The sequence below is a fragment of the Protopterus annectens genome, chromosome 14.part0 (genome assembly GCF_019279795.1).
Source record: "Protopterus annectens isolate FY-2018-M chromosome 14.part0, PAN1.0, whole genome shotgun sequence".
Classification (NCBI taxonomy): domain Eukaryota; kingdom Metazoa; phylum Chordata; order Ceratodontiformes; family Protopteridae; genus Protopterus; species Protopterus annectens.
The window spans coordinates 541,057,203-541,080,808 of NC_056748.1; positions in this window are offsets into that span (position 1 = coordinate 541,057,203).

Genomic DNA, 23,606 nt, shown 5'->3' on the forward strand with positions numbered 1-23,606 from the left:
ACTGCTATGAATTAATTGCTTCCTTGGCCTGCTGTTGTCAATTTTGTCACAGTCTGTATTAAATAGAGCTGCTTTCTGATTGTGCCACCCTGTTTGGCTGTCAATTGTATTCTTTGTATTGTCCCAGCATATGCCCATAATTGGTCATGTCAAAACCAGGGTGCTTACGTGGTAACCAGAAACTAACAAATTATTTGTATGCCAATTGCGGTCTGCTAATTTCTATTAATTTACTTCCAGAGATGCATGTACTGAAATAATCAAGTTCTTTCACTGACTAAATGGTGCATTAGGTCAGAAATCAGTAGTCAGCTTGGAGAGTAACAAAGCATTTGACAGTATGCCATGTAAAGAGATTGTAAACAAATCAAATAGACTGAGAATGGGTCCTCGTGTAACATGAAAACATTGGCTATTCACTAAACCTCAAAGGGGTGCAGTGAATAAATTAATTCAAACAAAAGAATGCCAACAAGTGGGTACTGACATTGTTAAATGCCTTTAAATTTAACATTTAAAAAGGTTGGAAAGAAAAGCTTGCATTTTATTCTGATGCCACAGAATTTTGCAACAAGATAAATATAAGAGAAAGTCTAGAAAAGTTGTATGGAAAGATTTGGCAAGATGATCTGGCAAGACTAGATGAATGGTGTGATGCATAACAGCTTGAATTCAGTGCAAAGGTAACAAAATAATCAATCTTGGGAACAGCGAATGAGCATCCACATTCATACATACTGTCTTATATGTAAGATGGATCGCTTGGCTGCTGAAATGGCAGATGTATAGTTCATAAAGACATTCTTTCACCTGACAGCACATAGTGTTCGGAGTGCAGAATAAAATAAATAGAATACTATGCACAATACATCAGATGTTAACTCTATACACATAGTTCTGTAAAAGGTAGCATGGTAGGTTCATAGGTTCATAGGTTCATAGGTTCATACTAGGCTATCTGCCCTAGGGCATTTATAAGCCTAGCCAGAATGTGTTTGGCTTTCACCACCCATTTTAAATGTATTTTGCTATGCCCTTTTTCGAGGTTAGTATACTGTGCCTCTGTCTAACAGTGACACAGAAGTGATACCCGGGGTAAACCTACGATCTCCCATCCACTCATCAAGATTCCTCTTGAATAGAGTCAATGAGGGACTCTGCCTAACCTGGACTGGGATTTTATTCCAGAGTGAAGGGAGCCTCTGGGTTATGAATCTGTCCCTCCAGCATGTCCTATTTATTTCAGTGCTGAGGTTCAAGTCTCGAGCGCGTAGCTCAATGGGATTTGGATTTTCTGAGGTGCAGCATGTCCATTAATTCCGGGTTGGACATGACTTTATACGTCAGGCACAGATCGCCTCTGAACAGGTGGTATGCCACTGAGTAGAGCTGGAGTTTCTTTAACAGGGCAGCATATGGCATCTGTTTGAGCCCTTTGATCCTCTTGGTGAGGTACTTTTGGGGTCTTTCCAGTTGCTGCAGGTGTCTGGTAAGGTACATCCCAAAAGGGGCATTGTACTCAATTATGGGCCTGATGAGGGATGAGTAAAGAGACACGATGACCTCCCCTGATCTAGATGTGAATCCCTTCATGATTAGGTGGGCTATATAAAATGTTTTTCTAACCACTTTGGCCACGTGGTTGTCAAATGAGAGATTGCTATCAACTTGGGTCCCCAGGTCTCTAATTACTTCTTCTGTACTTAATGGATTACCACCTATGTGGTAATTTGTGGGCACTTTGTTTTTGCCAAAGGGGATAACTATACACTTTTTGGCATTTAGCTTAAGGCCATGGCTCTGGCACTGGCACCAGTTGTCTGTTTCTATGAGGCCCTATTGGAGGATGCTTGTGTCGGCTGGAGAGTCGATTATGGTGCCCAGTTTGCAGTCATCTGCGAACTTGGTCAGCCACAGTCCTTCTGTGTTGGCCTGTACCTCCGAGAAATATATACCGAACAAGAGAGGTCCCAGGACTGAGCCTTGTGGGACACCACTTGTAACTGGTTTGGAGTCTGACATGGCTCCAGCAATTCTAACCATGTGGGTTCTGTCCTTGAGCCAGTTTGCAATCCATCTAGTGACATAGGGGTTTATATTTAAGCTGGTGAGCTTATCTATAATGCCCGAGTGGGGTATTGTATCGAAGGCTTTTGCGAGGTCCAGGTAGGCTGTGTGGACCACCTTCCCCTCGTTAATGGCCTTGGTGACTGTTTCAAAGAAATCAACCAGGTTTAAGAGGCAGGATCTGCCCTTAACAAAGCCAAACTGGGTAGGATCCAGTGTCTGTAGGTCCCCAATATATTTATTTATAAGGTCCATGATGATCCTTTCCATAGCTTTGCAGACCAAGCTAGTCAGGCTTATGGGGCGATAGTTTCCAGGATCCGTTGAGGCACCACCTTTATGGAGAGGGACCACTGTTGCTGTACGCCACTCTTTGGGCACATATCCTATAGTAAGGCTGAGATTGAACAGTAGTTTTATGTTTGGGTTTAGCTCTTCTTGGAGTTCATGTAGGACGCAGCCCGGGACACCGTCTGGTCCCATTGATGCTGTGTTTTTTGCTTTGGAGAGGGCGGCTCTTACCTGAGCATCTGAGATGTCAGGGGCAGCACTCTGCTGGGATAGATATTTGCCCTTTTGGTGGGGAGTTTGCGCTGAACCTGTCAGCTAGGATGTTGGCAATGTCTGTGGGTTCAGTGTATTTTTGTCATTTTGGACTAATTCTGAGCATATCTGGGAATTACCACCCAGGTTCCTAACATAACTAAAGAAAGCCTTGTGATTATCCTTAGTGTCCTGTGCAATTTTTCTCTCGAAGCTGGCCTTAGACAATTTTATGAGTGCCCGTAGTTTTTTGCTAAAACTGATCAGTGATGCCTTCCCTTTTTGGGATTTTGCTCTATCATTTAGTAGCTTCCTCCTTCTATTGTATAGTTTGTTTATGGCTGGGGTCCACCAGACAGGACGTCTGCCTTTGGAGGATTGGGTCTTGGTTTTATTTGGGATTGCATGATCCATGCATTCCTGAAGGTGTTCATAGAATGCGTTTATAAAGGATTCTGCGGACTGGGCCGTATTTTCCACAGGCCTGGGGGCTTTGAAGGATTCCACCTCGGTTTTGAGGAGTGTGAAATTTGCTTTAGAGAAGTTTTTCACTGTGGTTTTCTGGGCAGGGGGTGGGGTCAGGATGTGAATATCCAGTGAGATTAGTTTATGGTCTGATCTTACCAGTGAGGGATACACTTCTGGTCTGGAGCATAGAGTCCCCATGTTGGTGATGATCAGGTCCAGTATGTTTGCCCTCTTGTGGGAGTGGTAACAAGTTGTTCCATAGCATTTGAGTTTATAAATTCTAGGAATCTTTGGGCTAGGGTGTTGGAGCTAGAGTAATGCTCCCAGTCTATGTTTGGGTAGTTGAAGTCGCCCAATATAATGGTGTTTGGAGAGACCTTCATATTTTCCAGTGTTCTCAGGAAGGCCGAGTGGGGTTCCTGGGTTTGGGAGGGTGGTCTGTAGCAGGCTATAAACTGGAAGGCAGTTTTACCCACTGTTAGTTGCACATGGATAGTCTCTGATGCTTCGTGCTTTGCCACCAACCTGGAGGTGTGGGTATCTTTGATGAATATCGATACTCCCCCTCCTTTTGTGGTTCGATCCAAGTTTTGGGGCGGAAAAGCATGGTATGAGGTATAACCTGGTAGTGCTGGGGTGCTCTCGGGAGCCCTGAACCAGGTTTCTGTTACTGCACAGATATTGATGTTCTCCATGCTAAGGAGAGTTTCAAGTGCGTGCATCTTGAGGTTTAGACTTCTGGCGTTGAGTAGCATTACTCTTAGTTTCTTATCCCTTGTGATACCTATGGAGGTGGGTTTGTCTTTTGAGCCTTGCCTAAAAAAGGCACTATGGGGGTAGCAAGAGCCTTTGCCAATATCCAAAAGCCCAGGGTGACAGGTGCAAGCCGTCCCTAGCGAAGCATCGTGGCTTGTCGAGCATATCATCCCAAGCTGACAGGCATTGGATCCCCTTTGAATGACACCAGTACTTAAGCCAATTGTTGAAATTGATCATCTTGTCTTCATATGGTGGCATCATTCTTGGTGAGGGTAAGATGCTACTCAAGGTCAGGGTCATACCGGCCTGGGCTACATGCTCAGAGAGCTCCTTTATGTCTCTTTTCATGTAGTCCAGGGAGGTACATCTCAGGTCATTCACACCAGCATGGACAATGACTGAGTCATATTTGTACTTGCCTTGGAGTGACCTGAGTGCTTGTGTTATGTGGCGGATCCTAGCGCCCGACAGGCTGCTCACCGTGACCCTCTCCTTGTTCAGCCTGGTGAGTGGGACGTCAGTGTGCCTAATGATAGAGCCACCTATTACAAGTGTATCAGGTGTGTTGTTTAGTCTTAAGGGCTGTGACTGTTCGGCACACTGGCTTTGTGAGATATGTGTTGCACGTGTTTTGTTTTGGGGTAGCGGTTGCTTGGGTGTCTGCTGCTTAGGCAGATCTTTATTTAGAGCCTCTGAGTATGTTTTTGTGTGATTATGTGTTTGGTTTGCTGTCATGGTAGGTCTATGTGAGACTGGAATTGTAGTGAGTGTGGTTTCCTTCTCCTCCTGACTGGTTATGCCAGTACTGAGTTGAGAGAGCTTAGCCTCCAGTTTGGCTATATGGTTGCATCTCTCACATGGATTGGAATTTGTTGGGAGGAGGAGAGGGTTGTCTGTGTACATGAGGCAGTTGTAACATTGCCTCAAGATTCCCAGATTCACCAGCTGGACCGGAGAGGAGATTGACAACTGACCTTTGGACATGCTAGAATAATATTGGGAATTCCTTAATAATTGAAAACAAGGGCCAGTGGGTAGTGAGGGTGTAGTGCTTTTAATTTTTAGTGCTGACTTATATAATTGCTTTAGTGAGCAAGTGCCAGGTAACTTAAGTGCAATGTGTTACAGGTAACTTAGATGCAAAAACGACAAACAGTAACTTTCTTTCAAGTGAAACAAGGAAATAAGTACAGTAAGAAATGCAGATATCACTAGTGATCCACAGAAGCGATGAGAAGCCGCGTATTAGGTGGAATTAGCGTTCCAGGGAAATAACAAGCAAACAAACAACAAGCATATAAACAAAGCTAGATTCAGCAGGCCTGGATCTAGTATATGCTACAGCAAACAAGGTGTACCAATTTCAGTAAGATACAGTTCAAATATTCAGGCACTATAAACCTTTAACCAGAAATTCCCAGCTCAGAAGGGCAGAGTCCAGCCTCTTCTCCCACAAGAGTGCAAACCACGAACCTTCTTAATGTAAAATTGGTACAATACAAAAAATACATGGCAAGGCAGTGCCTGCTTACCCACCACTAAGGTACTGCCACATCAGTTGCTTTAAGCAGTCTGTGAGTTAGGAATACACAATATCACAGCCTGAGTGCTCAACAAGACATAAACACTGCAGGGCAATGTGTCACTGATAGAAAGGAATGACACATTATGGCAGCCTAAGACTTGCATAGTAAAGGTCATGCAACAAGCATACATGTATGTGAGCTACCATTTTGCTGTTATATAGAGGTCTTAAGAATGACACTGTTGTTTGTGAATTATACATAAAAATATACACACACACGAGCGAGAGCACACATGGTCTATACTTTTTAATGTTTGTGAGTGAGTATGCGAACTTATTTTTTGCTGAATTATACAGGTCCTGACATTGAAACATGCACCAGTATGTAAAGTGACAGAAGGACCGGTACACAAAAGTGTGCAGCATTGCCCACACAAACTAGGAACTGCTTTAAACCTGTCATCCATTCCTGCATACCACTTCTCATTTGCATTTGATTATACTGGCTGACGTCACTGTCTTGCTGTTTTTACACAATTGTACCGAGTTGTAGTACATAAAGTCCTATCTACAGTTGCTTGTTGATCCAGTTATTGAAAAGCTGAATATGAAAAGTGGCTTACACAAGAGTTGCCTTCTCGAGGTGCTTAGCTTGCAATGTATGCGTACGTGTACACATCTGGGGGCAGGGAGGGTGGCTGCTCATGGGGTGTCAAGTTGAGAGTTTATAAGCTACCATTACAGTGATGTCTGTAATACTAGCTTGCACACTAACAAACCATTCTTTTTTTTAAAGATAGTGACTTATTATGTTGCTATATAACAGCTGATTGCTATCTTTATGAAATACAATGCTACATTTTTCCAGCTGTCAGTATGACAATTGCTTATAAACAGCAGGGAGTTTGGTAAGTGGTCATTTTTCCCAGGGTGCAAAACTCTCCTGCTACAGCTGTGTGTGTATGTGTGTGCTTGTGTGCATGTGCGCACACTTGTGTGTGTGTGTGTGTGTGTGTGTGTGTGTGTGTGTGTGTGTGTGTGTGTGTGTGTACGTGTATGAGCATATGTGTGTATATGTATGTATGCATGTATATGTGTGTATATACATACATATAGATCTGTCTGTACACATATTCAGATAGTTAGCTTACCGATATTTTTAAAATTCCTAAGTATCTGTGTGGGTGAATACATATGATCAGGAGCTGCTTTGTGTGAATGAGACTTTCCGTCTCATACAAGCAGCTTACTTACTTTTGCTGCATTGGCATTTTAGTGACTTCTGGCAGGTTAGTAGCACTCTGAAAGTGGTTTGTAATACTGTGTGTGCAAACAGCCTGATGTACACTATGTCACTGCTTATAAATTGCTTTTGTGCTACTATTTATGCAGAGGAGCTTGCTTACATAGGTTTCACATGTTACCAGCAGGCTTGTAGTACACTTATAGATCTCATACGCAGCCCAGTTACTCCATTATCTGTGAAATCATATATGTATTTTCCATGTTTTTTCCTTGCTCAGTAGTTCTATGTTCTATACACCATATTTATCAATCCTGCAACAGGAATAAGGCACAGAGTTAGCAGACAAACTGTAACAGTAACCCAGTAAGAGACATGGTGGAAGTCATATCAGATGACCAAACAACAAGAGAACACTGAGAGATAATTCTAATGAGGTTTTGTGAAACACTAGCATCTATAGGAAAGGGTATCATCAGAACAAAGCAAGACTTTTTTCCTCTATTTATTGGCACTTGATGAGATTACCATCTGGAGTATGTCTATGTGTATATTTTAATTGATTTCAACAATTTAAAAATTATGAGACGATGAAGGTAATTCAGAGGACAACAAAAGTGATGCACAGCCTGCTTCAGGAACTGTGCAAGGAACACTAAAATAGATGCAATGAAAGGAGGAAAAGTGGGGAAATATTATAAACATCCAGGCGTCTAAAGATAATCTCTAGCATCCAGTTTATTACTCATATTTCAAAACCAGAAATAGTTATATTTAAATACAAAGCACCAGTGCGAAAGGTAAATGTATAGTTTGTTGAGAGCAGTTACACCTAAAGACTGGGAGCCTGGCTTATTTGTGAAATAATAGTGATCAACACTAACTTGTGCAAACACTAGGGTGTAAATAACCAACTTTTTTATCAAAAGATCAAATTGATGGGGTACCTGGGATTTCCACTTTCCTTGTGATGATGTGACCTTGGAGTTGTTTATTTATGTATTTATTTATTTATTTATTTATTTATTTTACATTTGTTAACCGGGCTAGTCTGACTGGATATATTTCCATTTTCAGCAGAGGCCCGGGGAGAAAAGCTCCACATATGGACATAAGAGATTTATAATGAGTACAAATAACAAGTTACAAATAACAAGTTACAGACTTGTAACACTTCAACCAATGCATCTTGATTACAAAAAGAAGGCAACTGGAAAAACTAAAATACATTCTATTAAACATCAATACAACTTCTAGAACCTGATAAATAATAAGAGAGACCAGGGAAAAGAACTAAAACATTGAAACCTAAAACTAGATTACAAAGAGGTATACTACCTAGACTATCTAAATACTATCATCTTTAGCATAATTACATATTGTAGCATGAGAAGAGAGAGTAAAGGGACAGGAGTTAGCAAAAAAAAAGGCAGTAGAAGGGCAGTGTAGAGTTGATAAAGATATAAGCTTCCTGGGAATAGGGTCAGAGACACAAGGAATAGGATTTGTGAGGAGAAGAAGGCAAGGTGGTGAAAGGCCAGTTAAGGGGGGGGGGGGGTAAGAAAAGGGAGAGGAGTGGTAGGTAAGGAATTAACATTTAATCAGGATTTGAACAGGGACACATCCAGTGGCTTTTCAGGTAGATTCTAAGTTTTGTTTAAACAAAGTAGTAGATGCCATAGAAGTAAGTTCAGTAGGAAGTTGATTCCAGTGTTTACCCAAGGCATTTGAGAAGAGGGAGTCACCAGCTAGGTTATTAGATTTTGTCAAGGAAACTAGCAGTTTGTTTGATGAGCGGAGGGAGTTTAGATTAGAATATGTGGTTAAGAGGTTAGAAAGTGCAGGTGTATTTTGACTTTGGTATAGAGCTCTATGGACAACTGTAAGTTGGGAAAGAAGTAGCATGTTAGACAGTTCAAGCCAGTTAAGTTGCTGCAGATTTAAACAGTGATGTGTTCTAAAAGGCTTAGCAGTAACAAATCTGGCTATGTTATTGTAGGTGGTTGATAGTTTGTGAAGATTGTTTTTTTTTTAGGTTAGTGTAGATTGGTGAGACATAGAGAAGAGTAGAGATGAGGTGAGAGTGGGCAAGAGAAGTTTTGGCTGGGGAGGTTAAAAAAGTCCTAATTCGATAGAGAGCCGAATTTCCTGTTTACATTTTTAATGGTATTATTAATGTGACAGTCAAAGGTAAGGTTGTTGTCTATTGTGACACCTAGCAGTTTGGTAGTGGGGTCAGGTGATATAATGGTTCCATTATTAGATAAGATAGTGAAATCTAGTGCAGGGGATCTATTAGTAGGCTTAAAGAGTAGGAGTTTGGGTTTTTTTGCGTTAAGGAGTAGGCAACATTTTAAGAACCAAGTTTCGACTTTGGAGAATATATCTTGAGTATTAGTTTGGAGTTCAGCAATGGATTTAGCAGAGCAAATTAGTGTGGAGTCGTCAGCGTATTGTATGCATGTAGCCTGGGGAATAGCTGCTTGTAGGTCGTTTATAAAGAGGGAGAAAAGAAGAGGTCCGAGGATAGATCCTTGGGGGACCCCAAGTGAGATAGGTAGAAGAGATGATAGTTTCTTATCCCAGAGAACGGCTTGTTTCCTATTAGAGAGATAGGAACTGAACCAGTGGACAGCTTTAGGCTCTAAGGAAAGAGATTTGAGAATTTGTATAAGGAGAGAGTGATTAACCATGTCAAAGGCTTTGGATAGGTCGATAAAGAGAGCTGAAGACAGGATGCTATCATTACGATTCTTGTTAATCAGGTCAGTAAAGGAGAGGAGAGCGGTAGTTGTGCTATGAAAAGGCCTAAAGCCATGTTGACAAGTAGTAAGAATGTTGTTTTTTATTAGGTGGTTCATTAACTGCTGGAGAACACATTTTTCCATGATCTTAGCGAGTGGGGACAAGAGAGCTATGGGTCTATAGTTGGAGTAATCATAGGAGTTACCTCCTTTGTGTAAGGGTATGATGTGTGAGATTTTCCAGATGTCAGGTATGGTTTCTTCACTTATAGTTCTATTAATGAGAATGGATATGGGATAGGCTATTTCGGAGGCTGCTTTTTGAAGGAATTCAGATGGAAGTTGGTCTGCTGAAGGGAGCATGGTTTGAGTTTATGGATACATTTCTGTATAAAGGAGGTAGAGATGGGTAGAAGTCTAAAGGTTGGTAGTTTGAGGGATACAAGGTCAGGGATGTTAGTGTTGTCACTAGAGATGAGAGGCCAAGGCATTAATAGTGTCAGTAAAGAAAGAGTTGAAAGTATTGGCTATATCAAGGGCAGAATTCTTTTCAGACCCAGATGGGGATGGAGTGGAAGTCTGTCCAGGGCGAAGAAGTCTATTTAGGGTTGACCAGAATTTTTGAGGGTTGTTGTGATTAGCTTGCTGGAGGTTACTAAAATAACTCCTTTTATCAGTGAAGATGGCTTTTTTGGTAGTGTTTCTTAGGTGCCTGAAAGTCTGTTGGTCTATAGGAGATTTGCTAGTTCGCCATTTTTCCATGCTTTATTTCTAAGTAACATTTTTGTCTAGTGTCATTAGATAGCCAAGGGGCAGGTTTAGATTTAATTCGGATGGAGCGTTTTGGAGCATGGTAATCTAGAATTGTTAGGAATGTGGTGTTAAAGTATTGGACAGCTTCTTCAAGAGGCAGTGTCTTTACTGGGTTCCAGTTACAGGCATTTAGTTCAGTTTTAAATTGAATAGTGTTGAAATGTTTGAGATGCCGTATGGTTCTAAAAATTGGAGTATTGTAAGGGCATTTTTCTGTCTTATAATATAAGTTAAATTGTGATCACTAAAGTCATCAGGTAATGTTCCAGACTTATATTTTAGTAGAGGTTTATTCACGAGAATCCAATCAATAATACTTTCTTTGTTATTAGGTTTGTTTATCCTAGTAGGGGTGCTTATTGTCTGTGTAAAGCCATGGAGGTTGATATGAGAGGTTGGGTTATTAGTGTTAAAATAGGTCCAGTCTAGATTAAGGTCTCCTAGTATTATGGTTTCTTGTGGGTGGGTGGAGGTGGACCAACTGAGGATATTTTCTAAGGTAGTAATGTTGTTGCCTGGTGGTAGATAAATACAGATTATATAGATAGATTTTTTCGGGTTAAGTTGAAGCTTTGAGATAAGAAGTTCAGACTTGCTATTGTCCAGGTTGTCACAGGGTACTAATGTTACATTGAGTTCATTTTTGAATAAAAGAGCTACTCCTCCACCTTTTTTAGTTTTGCGGTCGAGTCTTAAGATGTTGTAACCTGGGGGAGTGATTTCATTGTCTGTAGTGAAGGGTTTTAACCAGGTTTCAGTTAAACAGAGAATATCAAAGGAGTGGTGTTCAAGAAGGGAGTGGAGATGGGTGATTTTGTTATTTATACTTCGTATGTTAAGATGCCCTATGAGTAGGGTATTAGTGTTGGAGTTTGGTATGAGTGAGGAAGAGTTTAGTGTGGTTGGGATAATGTCTGATGAGGTAGGGAAAGGCCCTGGGTTTGGGTGAATGTCCCCATCTGCCAAGGTAGAGTGGGTAAATTCAAGGTGAGCTTTGTTAGACAAGTTCAGGAAGTATTTTAGTTTCTTAAGCATGAGATTTTGTTCTTAAGCATGAGCATTGTTATATCTAAATAGTTAGGGGTATAAAGGTTACAGGGGCATTCCCCTGTAAAAACACCCTTTGTATGTTTTTTTTTTTTTTTTTTTTTTTTTTTGCTTCTCAACTCTGTTTGTATTTAGAAGCTTTTACTTTTTGTGAGACAATCATGAATGAGTCAAATACTTATCAGTGAGCCCCACAGTCCATTTAATTAATATTACTGACTACCACTCTGTGCAGCCTTGGAGTATGTTGTATTAAATATTGCGCACCTGCCCCAACTTTATGCAGAACCACTGAATTAATTTATGTTTATTTATCAACAAAATGTTCTTCAGTACAACAACACTCAGTGAATTGTATACTTTCTAACTGAAGATAAGTCAGCAGCACAGAGAACATATAAGGTATTTAACAGAAACTGACACATAAGTGGAACTCCCTTCCTCTGAAAGAAGAAGAAGAAGAAACAAATTAGCAACAAAATTCAAGAATGTGAGGGAGAGATGCAAGATATTCCATCCAAGGAGTGACAGGGGAAGGCTAAAACTATTGGATAAGTGAGGCCTGCAACTTATTGTGCAGCCTATTGGCTATGTGGTCATTATCTTCCACTGAAATTTGAGTTTCATGATTAAGAGAACACATACTCCGGGATTCATGAAGCTCGGCGCAAGGCCGGCATTAGGCTTGCGCCGACCATGTGGCGTGTAGATGGCGCAGTAGCACCAAATGCATATTAATGAAGGCGCACTGTCGCCACAGCCACATGCATAGGAAATGAGCGTGAGTGCATAGGGAGTGTCAAAGTGCCGCACGGAGGTGTGGAAATGTCAGCTGTCGACGTGCAACCTAAAATGCTTGCATATAACAATTTGCCTGCAATAGTAATTACATCTGTCAGTGTCCGTGGATACTGAAACGTATGCAAAGCATGCAAGACAGTCCCTGCGAACACAAAATTAAGAAGCAAACACAAATGCAAGGTAGGGAATAACGAGTCCCCATCCCTCGAACAAATGACATTGAAAACCTTGTGCCCGTATTCCAACGCAGTGTAGATAGTTATACCCAGTGGAAGTGAAACGCATCATGTTAGCATGCCGCCAATAGCTACGTCTAGGCCAATGGTCAGGGTCACCAGCTGTACCACATTGTGAGGGAGAGTACACAGCTGGGCAGTTGTGTCCATAACAAAACCATGATAAATGTAAATATCTAGCGACTGTATGACAGAATTATATCCCAAAACGCATGTAATAGTCACATACAATAGGTATGTCCATATGTAACATACCACGTGTGACAAGAAATAGAATAAGTAAGAAAACAAAACAGAAGGAGCATATAAACTGCTACAACAATAAGCTAACTTGTAGGCAGAAAGGAAAAGTATTATCCGTAGTGTTGACCATGAGTATGTGTTGTCCAGTACAATTGGATATGTGTCAGGAATATATCCCATCCTAGACATATGAAAAGGTGGCACCCTACCAATGATCATAGCAGTCAGCCAAAATACGCACATATGTGGTCCAAGCCGTACTTGTCAGGATGTGTCACAGTTGAACAGGTATTACCCGGGTGTACCAACCATGTCATGAAAGTTAAGTATGGGCATGTACCTATATGCGTGATGTACAGCATGTGGAAGGTGAAACATGCCAAGGTAGTCCACACAACCATAGAGGTACCTGACATATGTAGTTTCTGCAATGTATTACCTTGACCGTGTCATGGGCCATCAACCAAAGCAGTGATGAATGGAGTGTCAGGAATATGTGTGTGTGGGGGGGATGGGTAATGGTATAATCCTCAAATGCGAGACTGTGTTGTATGCAGAATAGGTGAACTGGAGGTGTACGAGGGACCAGTGGGTGGATCAGAAAGAAACACAAATAACAAGTATACACATCTGTAATACAACCTGACAGGCCATACTGTAGAACACAATCACGCAAACATATGAATATTAAAATGTACGATACAAATGTACAGAAACGTCACCGGCACATACCCACAGAATGGTCCTGATGGAACCAGCCCATTCAAATGCAACACACCTGGATGCATAATTGAATACCCATCATCCCCTCCACAGCACACAACCTGCCCCCATACCTGAACATCCACCAAATCCAGCCATACTCGGCCTACTAGCTTGGCGCAGCCACATCTACACATAGTGACCACTACTCATATGTAGTAGGCAGTGTCAACCTAGGCAGTGTCAGGATTGCAAACTATGTATCCCTTGCATGTAAAACCCTCAACACATTTTCATAAAGCCAAAAGAATGGTCGGTATTGGTCTTGTTAAATTTTTGGATATCCCTCATGGGATAAGTAATTTGTGTAAACATCAGAATGTGTATCAAGACACGATGTCCAGTCCTGTAGACATCTGGACACAAGTTGAATGTGCAGTAGTGGTGCACGAGACTGTCCAGCCCTAGATGGTCATGCAGAACCTACTACCCAGGATCAAACACCTGCCCGTGACACACGTGTCCCCACATGAATAATCGAGAGAATATATTGTACACATTCACATAGTGGCACTTGGAAATAGGGTGATGACGGTACTGACATAAACAGGATACCCCCTGATCCACTGTATGAGGGACAGTCACTGTTTGGGTAGGTGTGTCCTGACCAACAATGATACAATGCCAAATGTCCTGTGATTATAGGAAATAACTATGTACCATACTGCATGTAACATTTGCCTAAAGCAGTCATGTCAGGATAGAAAATATGTAATTCATACAAGAAACAGACTAACAACTAAAGTGCTAAAGGTATAGGCTCTCAGCTAGGAAAATAATGAATGTTCTAAACCCACACTGACCGTGGCTATGTGTTGGCCTAAACAATCTGGTGTCCCCAAAATATATCCCATCCTGTACATATGACGATGTGGCAACCCTACCAATGGTGAGAGCATTTGCACGATAACTGGCCAGCCTCTTAATCACTCACAAAGCCAGTGACCTTTGGAGGAAAGGTGCTGAATGAGAATGACTAATGACAACAATTAAGAGTAATAGATGCATTTAACTGCATAAAATAAATAGTAATACGAATCTGTCAACACGTTCCAAGTTAATAGTACTAATATTGTAGAAGTGTCCGTGATTGTCCCTGATTTGTCATAGCCTTGTCCCTGTTACTGTAGAAATTAGTCCTCGAGTATCACAGAGGTCCGTACACATATGTACACCAACCAACTGACACATTTGTTGACAGGACTATTGCATACCTGTAGTGAATTTATAACTGATGTCCAGAATGATATTTATTGTATATATGAATGAATGAAATAGTCAAACGTGAAGGGAAACACCAGTAGAAACCTGTATTATGTAGTGGAATCACTCCCCACCCTATATTATGTAGTGCCGTCCTAATAATGTGGTCAGATGTGCCCAAACACCTGCGTCTGTAAACACAGGTAGAATGTTAAAATCGGGACTAACTCTGTCCATGAGCTATGTCTGACATTTGAACAGGTACAGGGAAGTTCTAGTCACCAGTCGGACAATCCTAAACCCGGACCAGCACATGAACACCCTGACAATCAAACACACATATGTGCCAAGACTATAAGCATAGGAGTTCAGAGTATCCTTGGAGTGAGTAGACATGCAGCACAGGTCCAGAGCAGTAGGAAATAGGGAATGTCAGAAGTGTAGTACTGCGGTTTTCCCAGCAGGAGAATGGATGCCTGCTGTGTAAGTGAAGCGGTGAGGCGTATGTTATAGTAGCTATGAACCATGGGTATACATATAAATGAGGCAGAACAACAATAGTATAGTGGTTAGAGCATCCGTCTAATGTAAAGGCATTCCCGGTTCAAGTATGACTATAGCATATATTAATTTATTGTGTAATGAATGCCTCTGTGCTGTAAAGCCAACATTTAAACATGTAAAGTTGAACGCGTGTCTCGTATGGGGCCGTAAACCGGATTCCATCAATCAAAGTGGTACTGTCATAAGGAATAAGGCACATGTAATCACAAAGAAGTGGCAGTAAACATATGTAACTCACAATAAGTAGATGCAAGTGCGCCTGCGTGGGTGTAAGCAGCATGTAGCATAGCAAATGTATGTTGTCTTGTACAGCTGTAACTTATATATATATATATATATATATATATATATATATATATATATATATATAGATGAGTAGATAAATATCCACAGACATAAAAGAAATATGCAATTATATATATATATATATATATATATATATATATATATATATATATATATATATATAAGAATGAACGCCGAAAGACAAAAGCAAACATAAGGGTTGTGAAGGGAATCTAGAGCAAGTAAGGTATTATAAAGTGCTCGCAGCATGTGTCAGATAAAGCTGCACAAGAGTGAGTAGAGCACCGCTATGCACACCAGAGGCAGGGTTATACCAGTGGCCATAACATCATTGATGTGCTACGTCAACATTATACACAGATGGGATGTAGTTCATGTTGTGACCACCTACACTTGTAACCCGCAAATCTTTCGTAATCCATAACACCAGGAGAGGCACGTATGTGCAAATATGAATGGAGGGAGACCCTGTGAATACACGAGGCGGTAAAAAATGTGTGTAGGGCCCCAACGCTCTGTAGAGGGCAATGTGTAAAGGTGTGTCATGGCTGCGATATCAGGTGGATAATGGCTGTTATGCGTCGAAAGTCAACACGGGTGTGCTGGAGAAACTGTGGATATGCGATTATGGACACAGGAGTGCTAGGGTATGTTGCGCCGGTTGCAATGGTGTGGCCCGTGGAGGTCAGCTAGTATGTAGGTGCGATTCCCAGAAGAGCCTTGTCTGTGTGGAGACATGCGTGAATGGGTGCACCGTCGTCGGAGGTTGTGTGTCAGGGCTGGCAGCCCGGAACATAAAACCTATCTGCCAACCATGAGCAGAAAGGAGTTCTGCTGTGACAACCCCAAACCGGGAAAAGCAGAAAGACACAACTACATGCAGACATCAATATGTCCACATACAATCTCTGTAACACAAGCACTCATTCTATTAACATTAAAAATATGAATGTGCACAGAAACAAACACAGTAGCAGGAATAATAGGCTGCGCATACGAATAATAGGTCGAATGACACCGTATCACATCAAGCTTATTAGCGGTACCCCAGACATGAAAAACGTGCGACATCTGTCTGCTGTATAACGTGCAGTATACTGATCACAAGTTCACCGGAGTGAGGTGTCGGTGTCATAATGACTAAGGCAATTGTATGCTGTTGAAGGAGAGATAAAACCCAATACGCATGTGTAAGTGTCTATGTCCGGGAAATGTATTGGTTAACGGACACACAGATGTATATATAGATAAAAATATATATACATATATATATATATATATATATATATATATATATATTGATATACACACACACACACATATATATATATATATATATATATATATATATATATGTATATATATATATATATATATATACACACACACACAAAGATATCTGCATATATATATATATATATAGATAGATATATATACACATACAACAGGTATTGATATATACACATACACACAAAACAAATATATATGTCATTGTAGATATACACATGTACATAACTAGGTTACTTTAGAGCAATTAGGGGTAATATATGTTCAGACCAGGCATATGTTACTGGGAGGTCCAATAAATAAGCGTTTTACCTCCCACACTGCCCAGCTAGGCTGGTCAGACATACAGACACGCAATAAAGGTAAATACACTGCTGCATTCCTAACCACCAGCAGGAAAGTACCAGTGGGAGAGATCTGCAAGGTCTACACTTTAAACATGGATAACGGGGTCCCTTGCCGGACACCAAAAATTCACTATACAGGCAACCTGTAGTGATTGACACAAGCAGGATGTAGCTGTACACGGAACAGTAGGTTGTGCAAGTGTAATAACACATGGGTTGACAAAATGTACGACATGTGTCCCGAGACGGGGAGACTGGGCAATGTGTTGGAGTGTGCTCATATCCCAGCTGCGCTCACAGTAAGTAGTTCTCATGAGTGCTGTAGAGGGGTGACAGGTAGGTGAACCATGGGTATGCAATAATGGGCTTAAGTGTGCAGGTGCTGGTTGGCAGAGATGTAGTAGGCCCTCCCAGTGGAAGTCATTAATATTACTATGTGGGCATAGTAGATGCCTATACCCCCCATACCTGAAGAGCACATCTACCGGATAGTCTGTAAACCATCGGGGGAATACATAGGGACCATATCAGTGCCGTGTACCCGATTAGCATGGACGTCCATAGTTATGAATCAGAAGAACAAAATACCAAAATCCACTGTATCGCAATGCACCTCCGTGTCTTGGGAAATCCACACACTGCTGCTCTGTTAGAATATGCCAACAACTTCAAACAGTAAAATTCAACAAATAACCCAAAAATCAACTAAAAGCTGTAAATAATTTAATCACATGAAAAATCCAAACTCCAGGGTTAAGCGCTTTCACTTGTATAAACACAAGCTTCATCAGAACGTTTGAATTTTACTGTTTGAAGTTGTTGGCATATTCTAACAGAGGAGCGGTGTGTGGATTTCCCAAGACACGTAGGTGCATTGTGATACAGTCGATTTTGGTATATTGTTCTTCAGTTTTCCCATTGTTCGCATTGGTGGTTTCCATAGTTATGAATCAGAATGTAATAAAGTCCAACTAAACACTTCCAGAACTAGTGATATTAGGTGGACAAGTGGCGGAATACAGGTAATGACAGATGACAACACATATGAGTCATAAACAGCATGTACCTCGACAAACGTGAATGAATACATATGCTCTATGACTGTCAATGTGTCTGGTTAATAGAACCAATTGTCTAAATGTGTCCCACAGGGTGTTATGCAGTGTTCCTGATACAGTGATCATTCTCCCCCATTGGTATGTGAGGTCTGCTAGTGACGGAAAGTACATAATTTGCTGACCACCTTATGTAGATGATAGCATAATAGATGAGGTTTACCACCAGTATGCCTTTGAGGGACACACCCATCTAGGCAGTTGTGTCCTGCAAAATGAATGTTATGGCACATGGCCTGTGAGTTCGGGAAAGGAGGCCATATATTGTGTGTAGTGGTGTCAGAATTTAATATGTTGTATCAGAAACAGCTACATGTAATAGGAAACAGTATTAGCAATTTTAATGCTACAAGAATAACCTTAACGTATGCAAACCATTGAGGTAGTCAGTTTACTACTGGCTGTGGGTATGTGTTGCCTTGACACATGTGATAGCTCTACATATAGGACCTATAGGGCCGCCACCATTATGAATGGCCAAAGTGGGACCTGCTCTGTAGAAATGCCAGATGTACCAGGGCAGAACATACCTACAGCCATGCATAGTACAGAAATATACATATCAGCACAAATCAAAGCGTAGTCTAGCAGCAGTCAAGTTGCTTATGCTACTTCATATAACATATCGACGTGTCAGGAATACAAGACCTGTAACAAGCAACTATTACAGACACATAGAATATGAGAATGTCCCCTAATCAGGACAGTTGCAATGACTAGAGTATTGTCACATGACATATGCCTAATAAGGGACTGTCCCATGCAAAGTGGGAAAGGTGTTACTCCTACAGTCTCCCGTCGTGAAATCTGAAAGGTGGAAAATGTACAGCAGGTATGCGGTAGCATGACCCGGCAGACAGCTGCGTTAACAAAATAACATTCACATGTCAGCATTGCAGAGTATCGGTTTCCATGTATCAGGCAGATGGGAGCAGATCGTATGAGGAACACGCATATAATAGGATTATGTCACTGGACAGGCCACAGAGTCTGTACAGTCGAATGCCTGTCATCGCCAAATGGTTAGACATACCCAATACTGTAGTCATGTAGTCCGATGTAATATGCATCACAAGGGATTGCACACACCCAATGTGAGTGACAAATATAAGCACAAATATCGGCGAGCGTGCGGGTGTAAGTGTGTTTGTCTACCAGTATGCCAGTAGTGTACTGTCAAAGAAATGTGGAGTCTGAACGGGTATAAGGTGCTGTAAACAGAGGTCAGCAGTGCTTAACACTGTGCAAACCCATGCACAACTGCTCACACCTGCTGGAATGTGCCTTACCCACTCCGTATCCAAAGGCGTCATTCTGTCCACAAACAAAGAACCGTCCTATTCACGTGTTGGTAGCAGTACCCTGCGCACATAGCTCATGTGAATTAATAATACACCATGGCATATGTACAGACAATAGACCACACACACACCATACAGCACAGTCATCCAACAGTATAGCAATGTACCGGCAGATATGTCTGGACCACTGGTGTTTGCAGGCCTGGCCATCCTGTGTATCAGTGTGAGCATGCCCAGTATGACTGTTACGCATGTTGTCGACCGACATTACCATCATACCGTCATGTGTGTGAGCATGCCAAGTATGGTCAACTGCATCATATGTGTCACATGTCCAGATAGTCAGTACTGTGTTGCCAACCCCACCGTTCTACACAGACAGGTGTCATGCTGTGTCTTCAGGGTAGCTAATGGTCATGTGGCATTGACAGTTGCTACATTTCTGCATAGCGTGGGGGGACATCCAACCGCATCCACAGTCCTACACAGCACCAGGGATGGCTCACATGAGTCTCACATGTGCACGTTGGACAGGGGGCACAGCTGACAGTTGTACACATCTGCCACTACTGTACTGGTATGCCAGGTACTCCATGTCAGAGTGTGGACCTACCGAAATTGCTGTTTGGAGGGATACCAGTGTACGTCAGATCCCAGCTTTAAATACCAGCATAGTGGTGTTCGACGCCCTAGCTTCCACAACCTACATCAAACTGCCTGACCTGCTGTAGTCTGCGTGTGTCTCTGGGGGTTGTGGTCATTCATTGGGCATATCCATAAGCCATTGTATATCATTTGTCTGTATTGGGCCACACCTGTCCAGCTGCATGGAACGTGTGTGGGATGTATGGGCACACATGATGTTAAGCCCATAATCTGCAGTGGGTTAGGACACCCTATGTACTACTGGCTGCCATTGTGACCCCCCCCCATATGTGCTACAGATGTCATGGTGCCACTATGGATGTGTGCTGTCTGCTGCCCTAACATTCGTCCACCAAAGTCTCTTGTATGCTCACATACATACCATAGCAACGGGTAAAGGCACATTCTAATACATCTGCCAATTGTTAGGTTGATAGACGTACCCTGGGCGTGTTCTGGACCTGTGGACGGTGCTGGAGGGCTGCCTATGTCAGATGCACACAGTGCACCTCCTATACATGACCGAGCACAGGTAGTCTAATGTTTGCCATCCATTGTACTGTGTGCGGGTCAGAGAGGGTGAAATTCCTGGGTACCTACTGTGTCAGTGCATATGCCTTGTGTTGCCTCTTTGCCAAGGGCAGGTCATACTTGTGCATGGCCCTGTTGCCGACTGGGCTCTGCTCAGGTAGTTCCTTTGCCAAGTCACACTGTACCTGTACAGGCCTTGGCAGTGGTGTTGGGCCGTGTGGCCCTGCCCCATGCTGTTCCTGCTGCAACTGTTACTGCAGGCTCAGATTGTGTAGCATAGCAAATACCATAACAATTTGTGTGCATGTAGCTAGTGAATACTGCTGGGCACCACCGGAAGTGTCCAGATACCAGAACCGTGACCTGAGCATTCCAAACACATGCTCAATTATATGTCTTGCCTGTGCATCTGCCTCATTATGGTGTGAGTGTTCAGATGTGTGTGCATTGCTGATGGGTGTCATCAGCCATAACACCAGTGGTTACCCAGCAACCACCACTAGGAGACTGTAGGGGATGTCCACATTGGCAAAGGTGTGGTACAGCTGTGTCAGACTCCATATATCGGAATCATCATAGCTTCCAGGGCAGACAGCACACGCATTCAGTCTAATGCCCTGGCCATCGCATATGGCCTAGCTGTTGGAGGGTATGCCCCTGCAGTGAATGTAGGCCCTACCCCACTCACCGGGTGTTGCTTTGATGTGTATGTGTGTGCAGGCTATAGCACCCAGTACCCCAGGGTAGTCAGCCATGTGGTTGAAGAGATACATATTGCTGGTCTACTAATCACGTGAGTTGAGGATATGTACGTGCTCACTAGCATGTGTTGACATGGTGTCTGTGAACTAGTGCAATACTCTGGATGCAGATGCCTGTGAGATCCCCGTGATATCCTCAGTTGTGCTGTGGGAGGTACCTGTGGCTAGTATACCTAGGCCAACACATACCGTGGTATCCACTGTAATGGGTTTCCCTCAGCCTGTTTGATGTATCAGGTGTGGCAGGCACAGGCCAACAAGCCGCTGTAGGAGGTCTCTGTCCACCCCAAAGTGCCCCACTATCCCCAGCTCATGTAGCCCCTGGTAAGTCACCCTGGGTCTATAAAGTCTTATGTCACCTCAGTAAGGGTTGTTTGGCAGCATGCACATCCTCACTGCCCTCAGCCTTCTGCACATGTTAGTCTATGTTGCCTGCTGCAGCCCTTCACATTTGGTTGGACTGTGTTGTGAAATGTCCCCGCAGGTATACACCGGTGGTGTAGAGTGTGGAAGAAACCTGTGTGTATGGTGCTTGCTCACATTACCGTACTGTTCAGTTGTGGGCTGGCCATGTAATCTGCTGATTGTGCTGATAATCACCTGTTTGTGCAGCCTGTTCACCCTGACTACCCCCTACTGCTTTTGTCCCTCCCAATGTCACCAGGCAGGTATAGACACACCCCTAGCTTAGGCGTACTAAGGCAGGAGCACTCCCGACGCACAGGTGTGCAATGTACGTACAGTATGCCTGACCCCCCTCCCATGCTGTCAACTATATTCAAGCCCTGCACCCAGCTATCTACACACATACACTCCAGGGATCAGTATCACACCCTGGGGATAAATGGGATGCACTGTTGTCAACCTCATCTGCCTAGTATAGTCTTCTAATGAATAGTTATATGACCCATACCGAACCTCCAAATTAATAACCACTGCTTAGTGTCACTCAGATCCATACACAACTGGTAACAGGTGCCTTACTATCACCGTATTCAATATCCCATGATCTTCCGAGCAACAAAATAACCGGTGTCTACATGACTACAACCCGGGACCCTGCACACAACAGATGATGTGCATTACCACTACGCCATGGCAGATATACATACATCCGGTGTTATCATGTACAGAACACCCGGCACAAACATTCAGTAGTGCTGATGTCCCCAGAAATATATGTATATATCTGTGTCTATCTCTCTATATCTACATATATCATATATAGTATATGTATACATATATACACACACACACACACACACATATATATATATATATATATATATATATATATATATATATATATATATACATACATACATACACACATATACATATACACACATATGTAGATATTGCATTTATATCACAACAGCGGACCACATGACAGCAAAGCATTAGACAGGAATGAAAAGGAAACTACATGTGCCACCTGCATCATGTTGTGTTGTTACTATCAAGGCATGTGTGTTTTGTTGCGTCACATGGGTCAGGCTGTATTAAGGGTAAGAGTAGGGCTGCTGACATTTACTCACCAGACCTATTGGGGAATGTATGTGTTGACAACCCAGTGTCTTGGCAGAATATGTGGGCTGTGGGCACTATATAGGTCAGCAACAAAACACACTGAACACATCCTCCAGCTAGCCACCCACAGATACCAACACATAGGGTATAACTGCCAACCACACACACCTACCATGCCTTGGAATCGAATACCTATCTGTCAATTTTACCACACTACAGCATTATGCATTAACAGAACATGCTACCGAGTTTCAGCATCACAGCACTCCCAGAGGCATACTTCTGGGTGGGTGACATCATCAGCAAAGGCCAACACGCCAATAGGGAGTATACGGAGAGTGAGCTGTCTAAAAACATTATTCTGTCCCCAGGCAGCTGGAAACACATGCACACACACGTGGCAGGGTTGGGATTAGAGCATAGAACTTATTACCTGACTACCTTATCACAGTATAGCATTACGCAGTTACAGAACACGCTACCGAGATTACTGAAACACAGCACTCCCAGAGGCATACTTCTAGGTGGATGACATCATCAGCAAAGGCAAAGATGCCGATAGGGAATGTATGGAGAGTGAGCAGTCTAAAAGCATTATTCTGTCCCCAGGCAGCTGGAAACACACACACACACACACACACTTGGCAGGCTGGGAGTCAAACATACACCTAACTACCTTATCACACTACAGCATTATGCAGTTACAGAACACACTACCGAGATTACTGAAAGACAGCACTCCCAGAGGCATACTTCTAGGTGGAT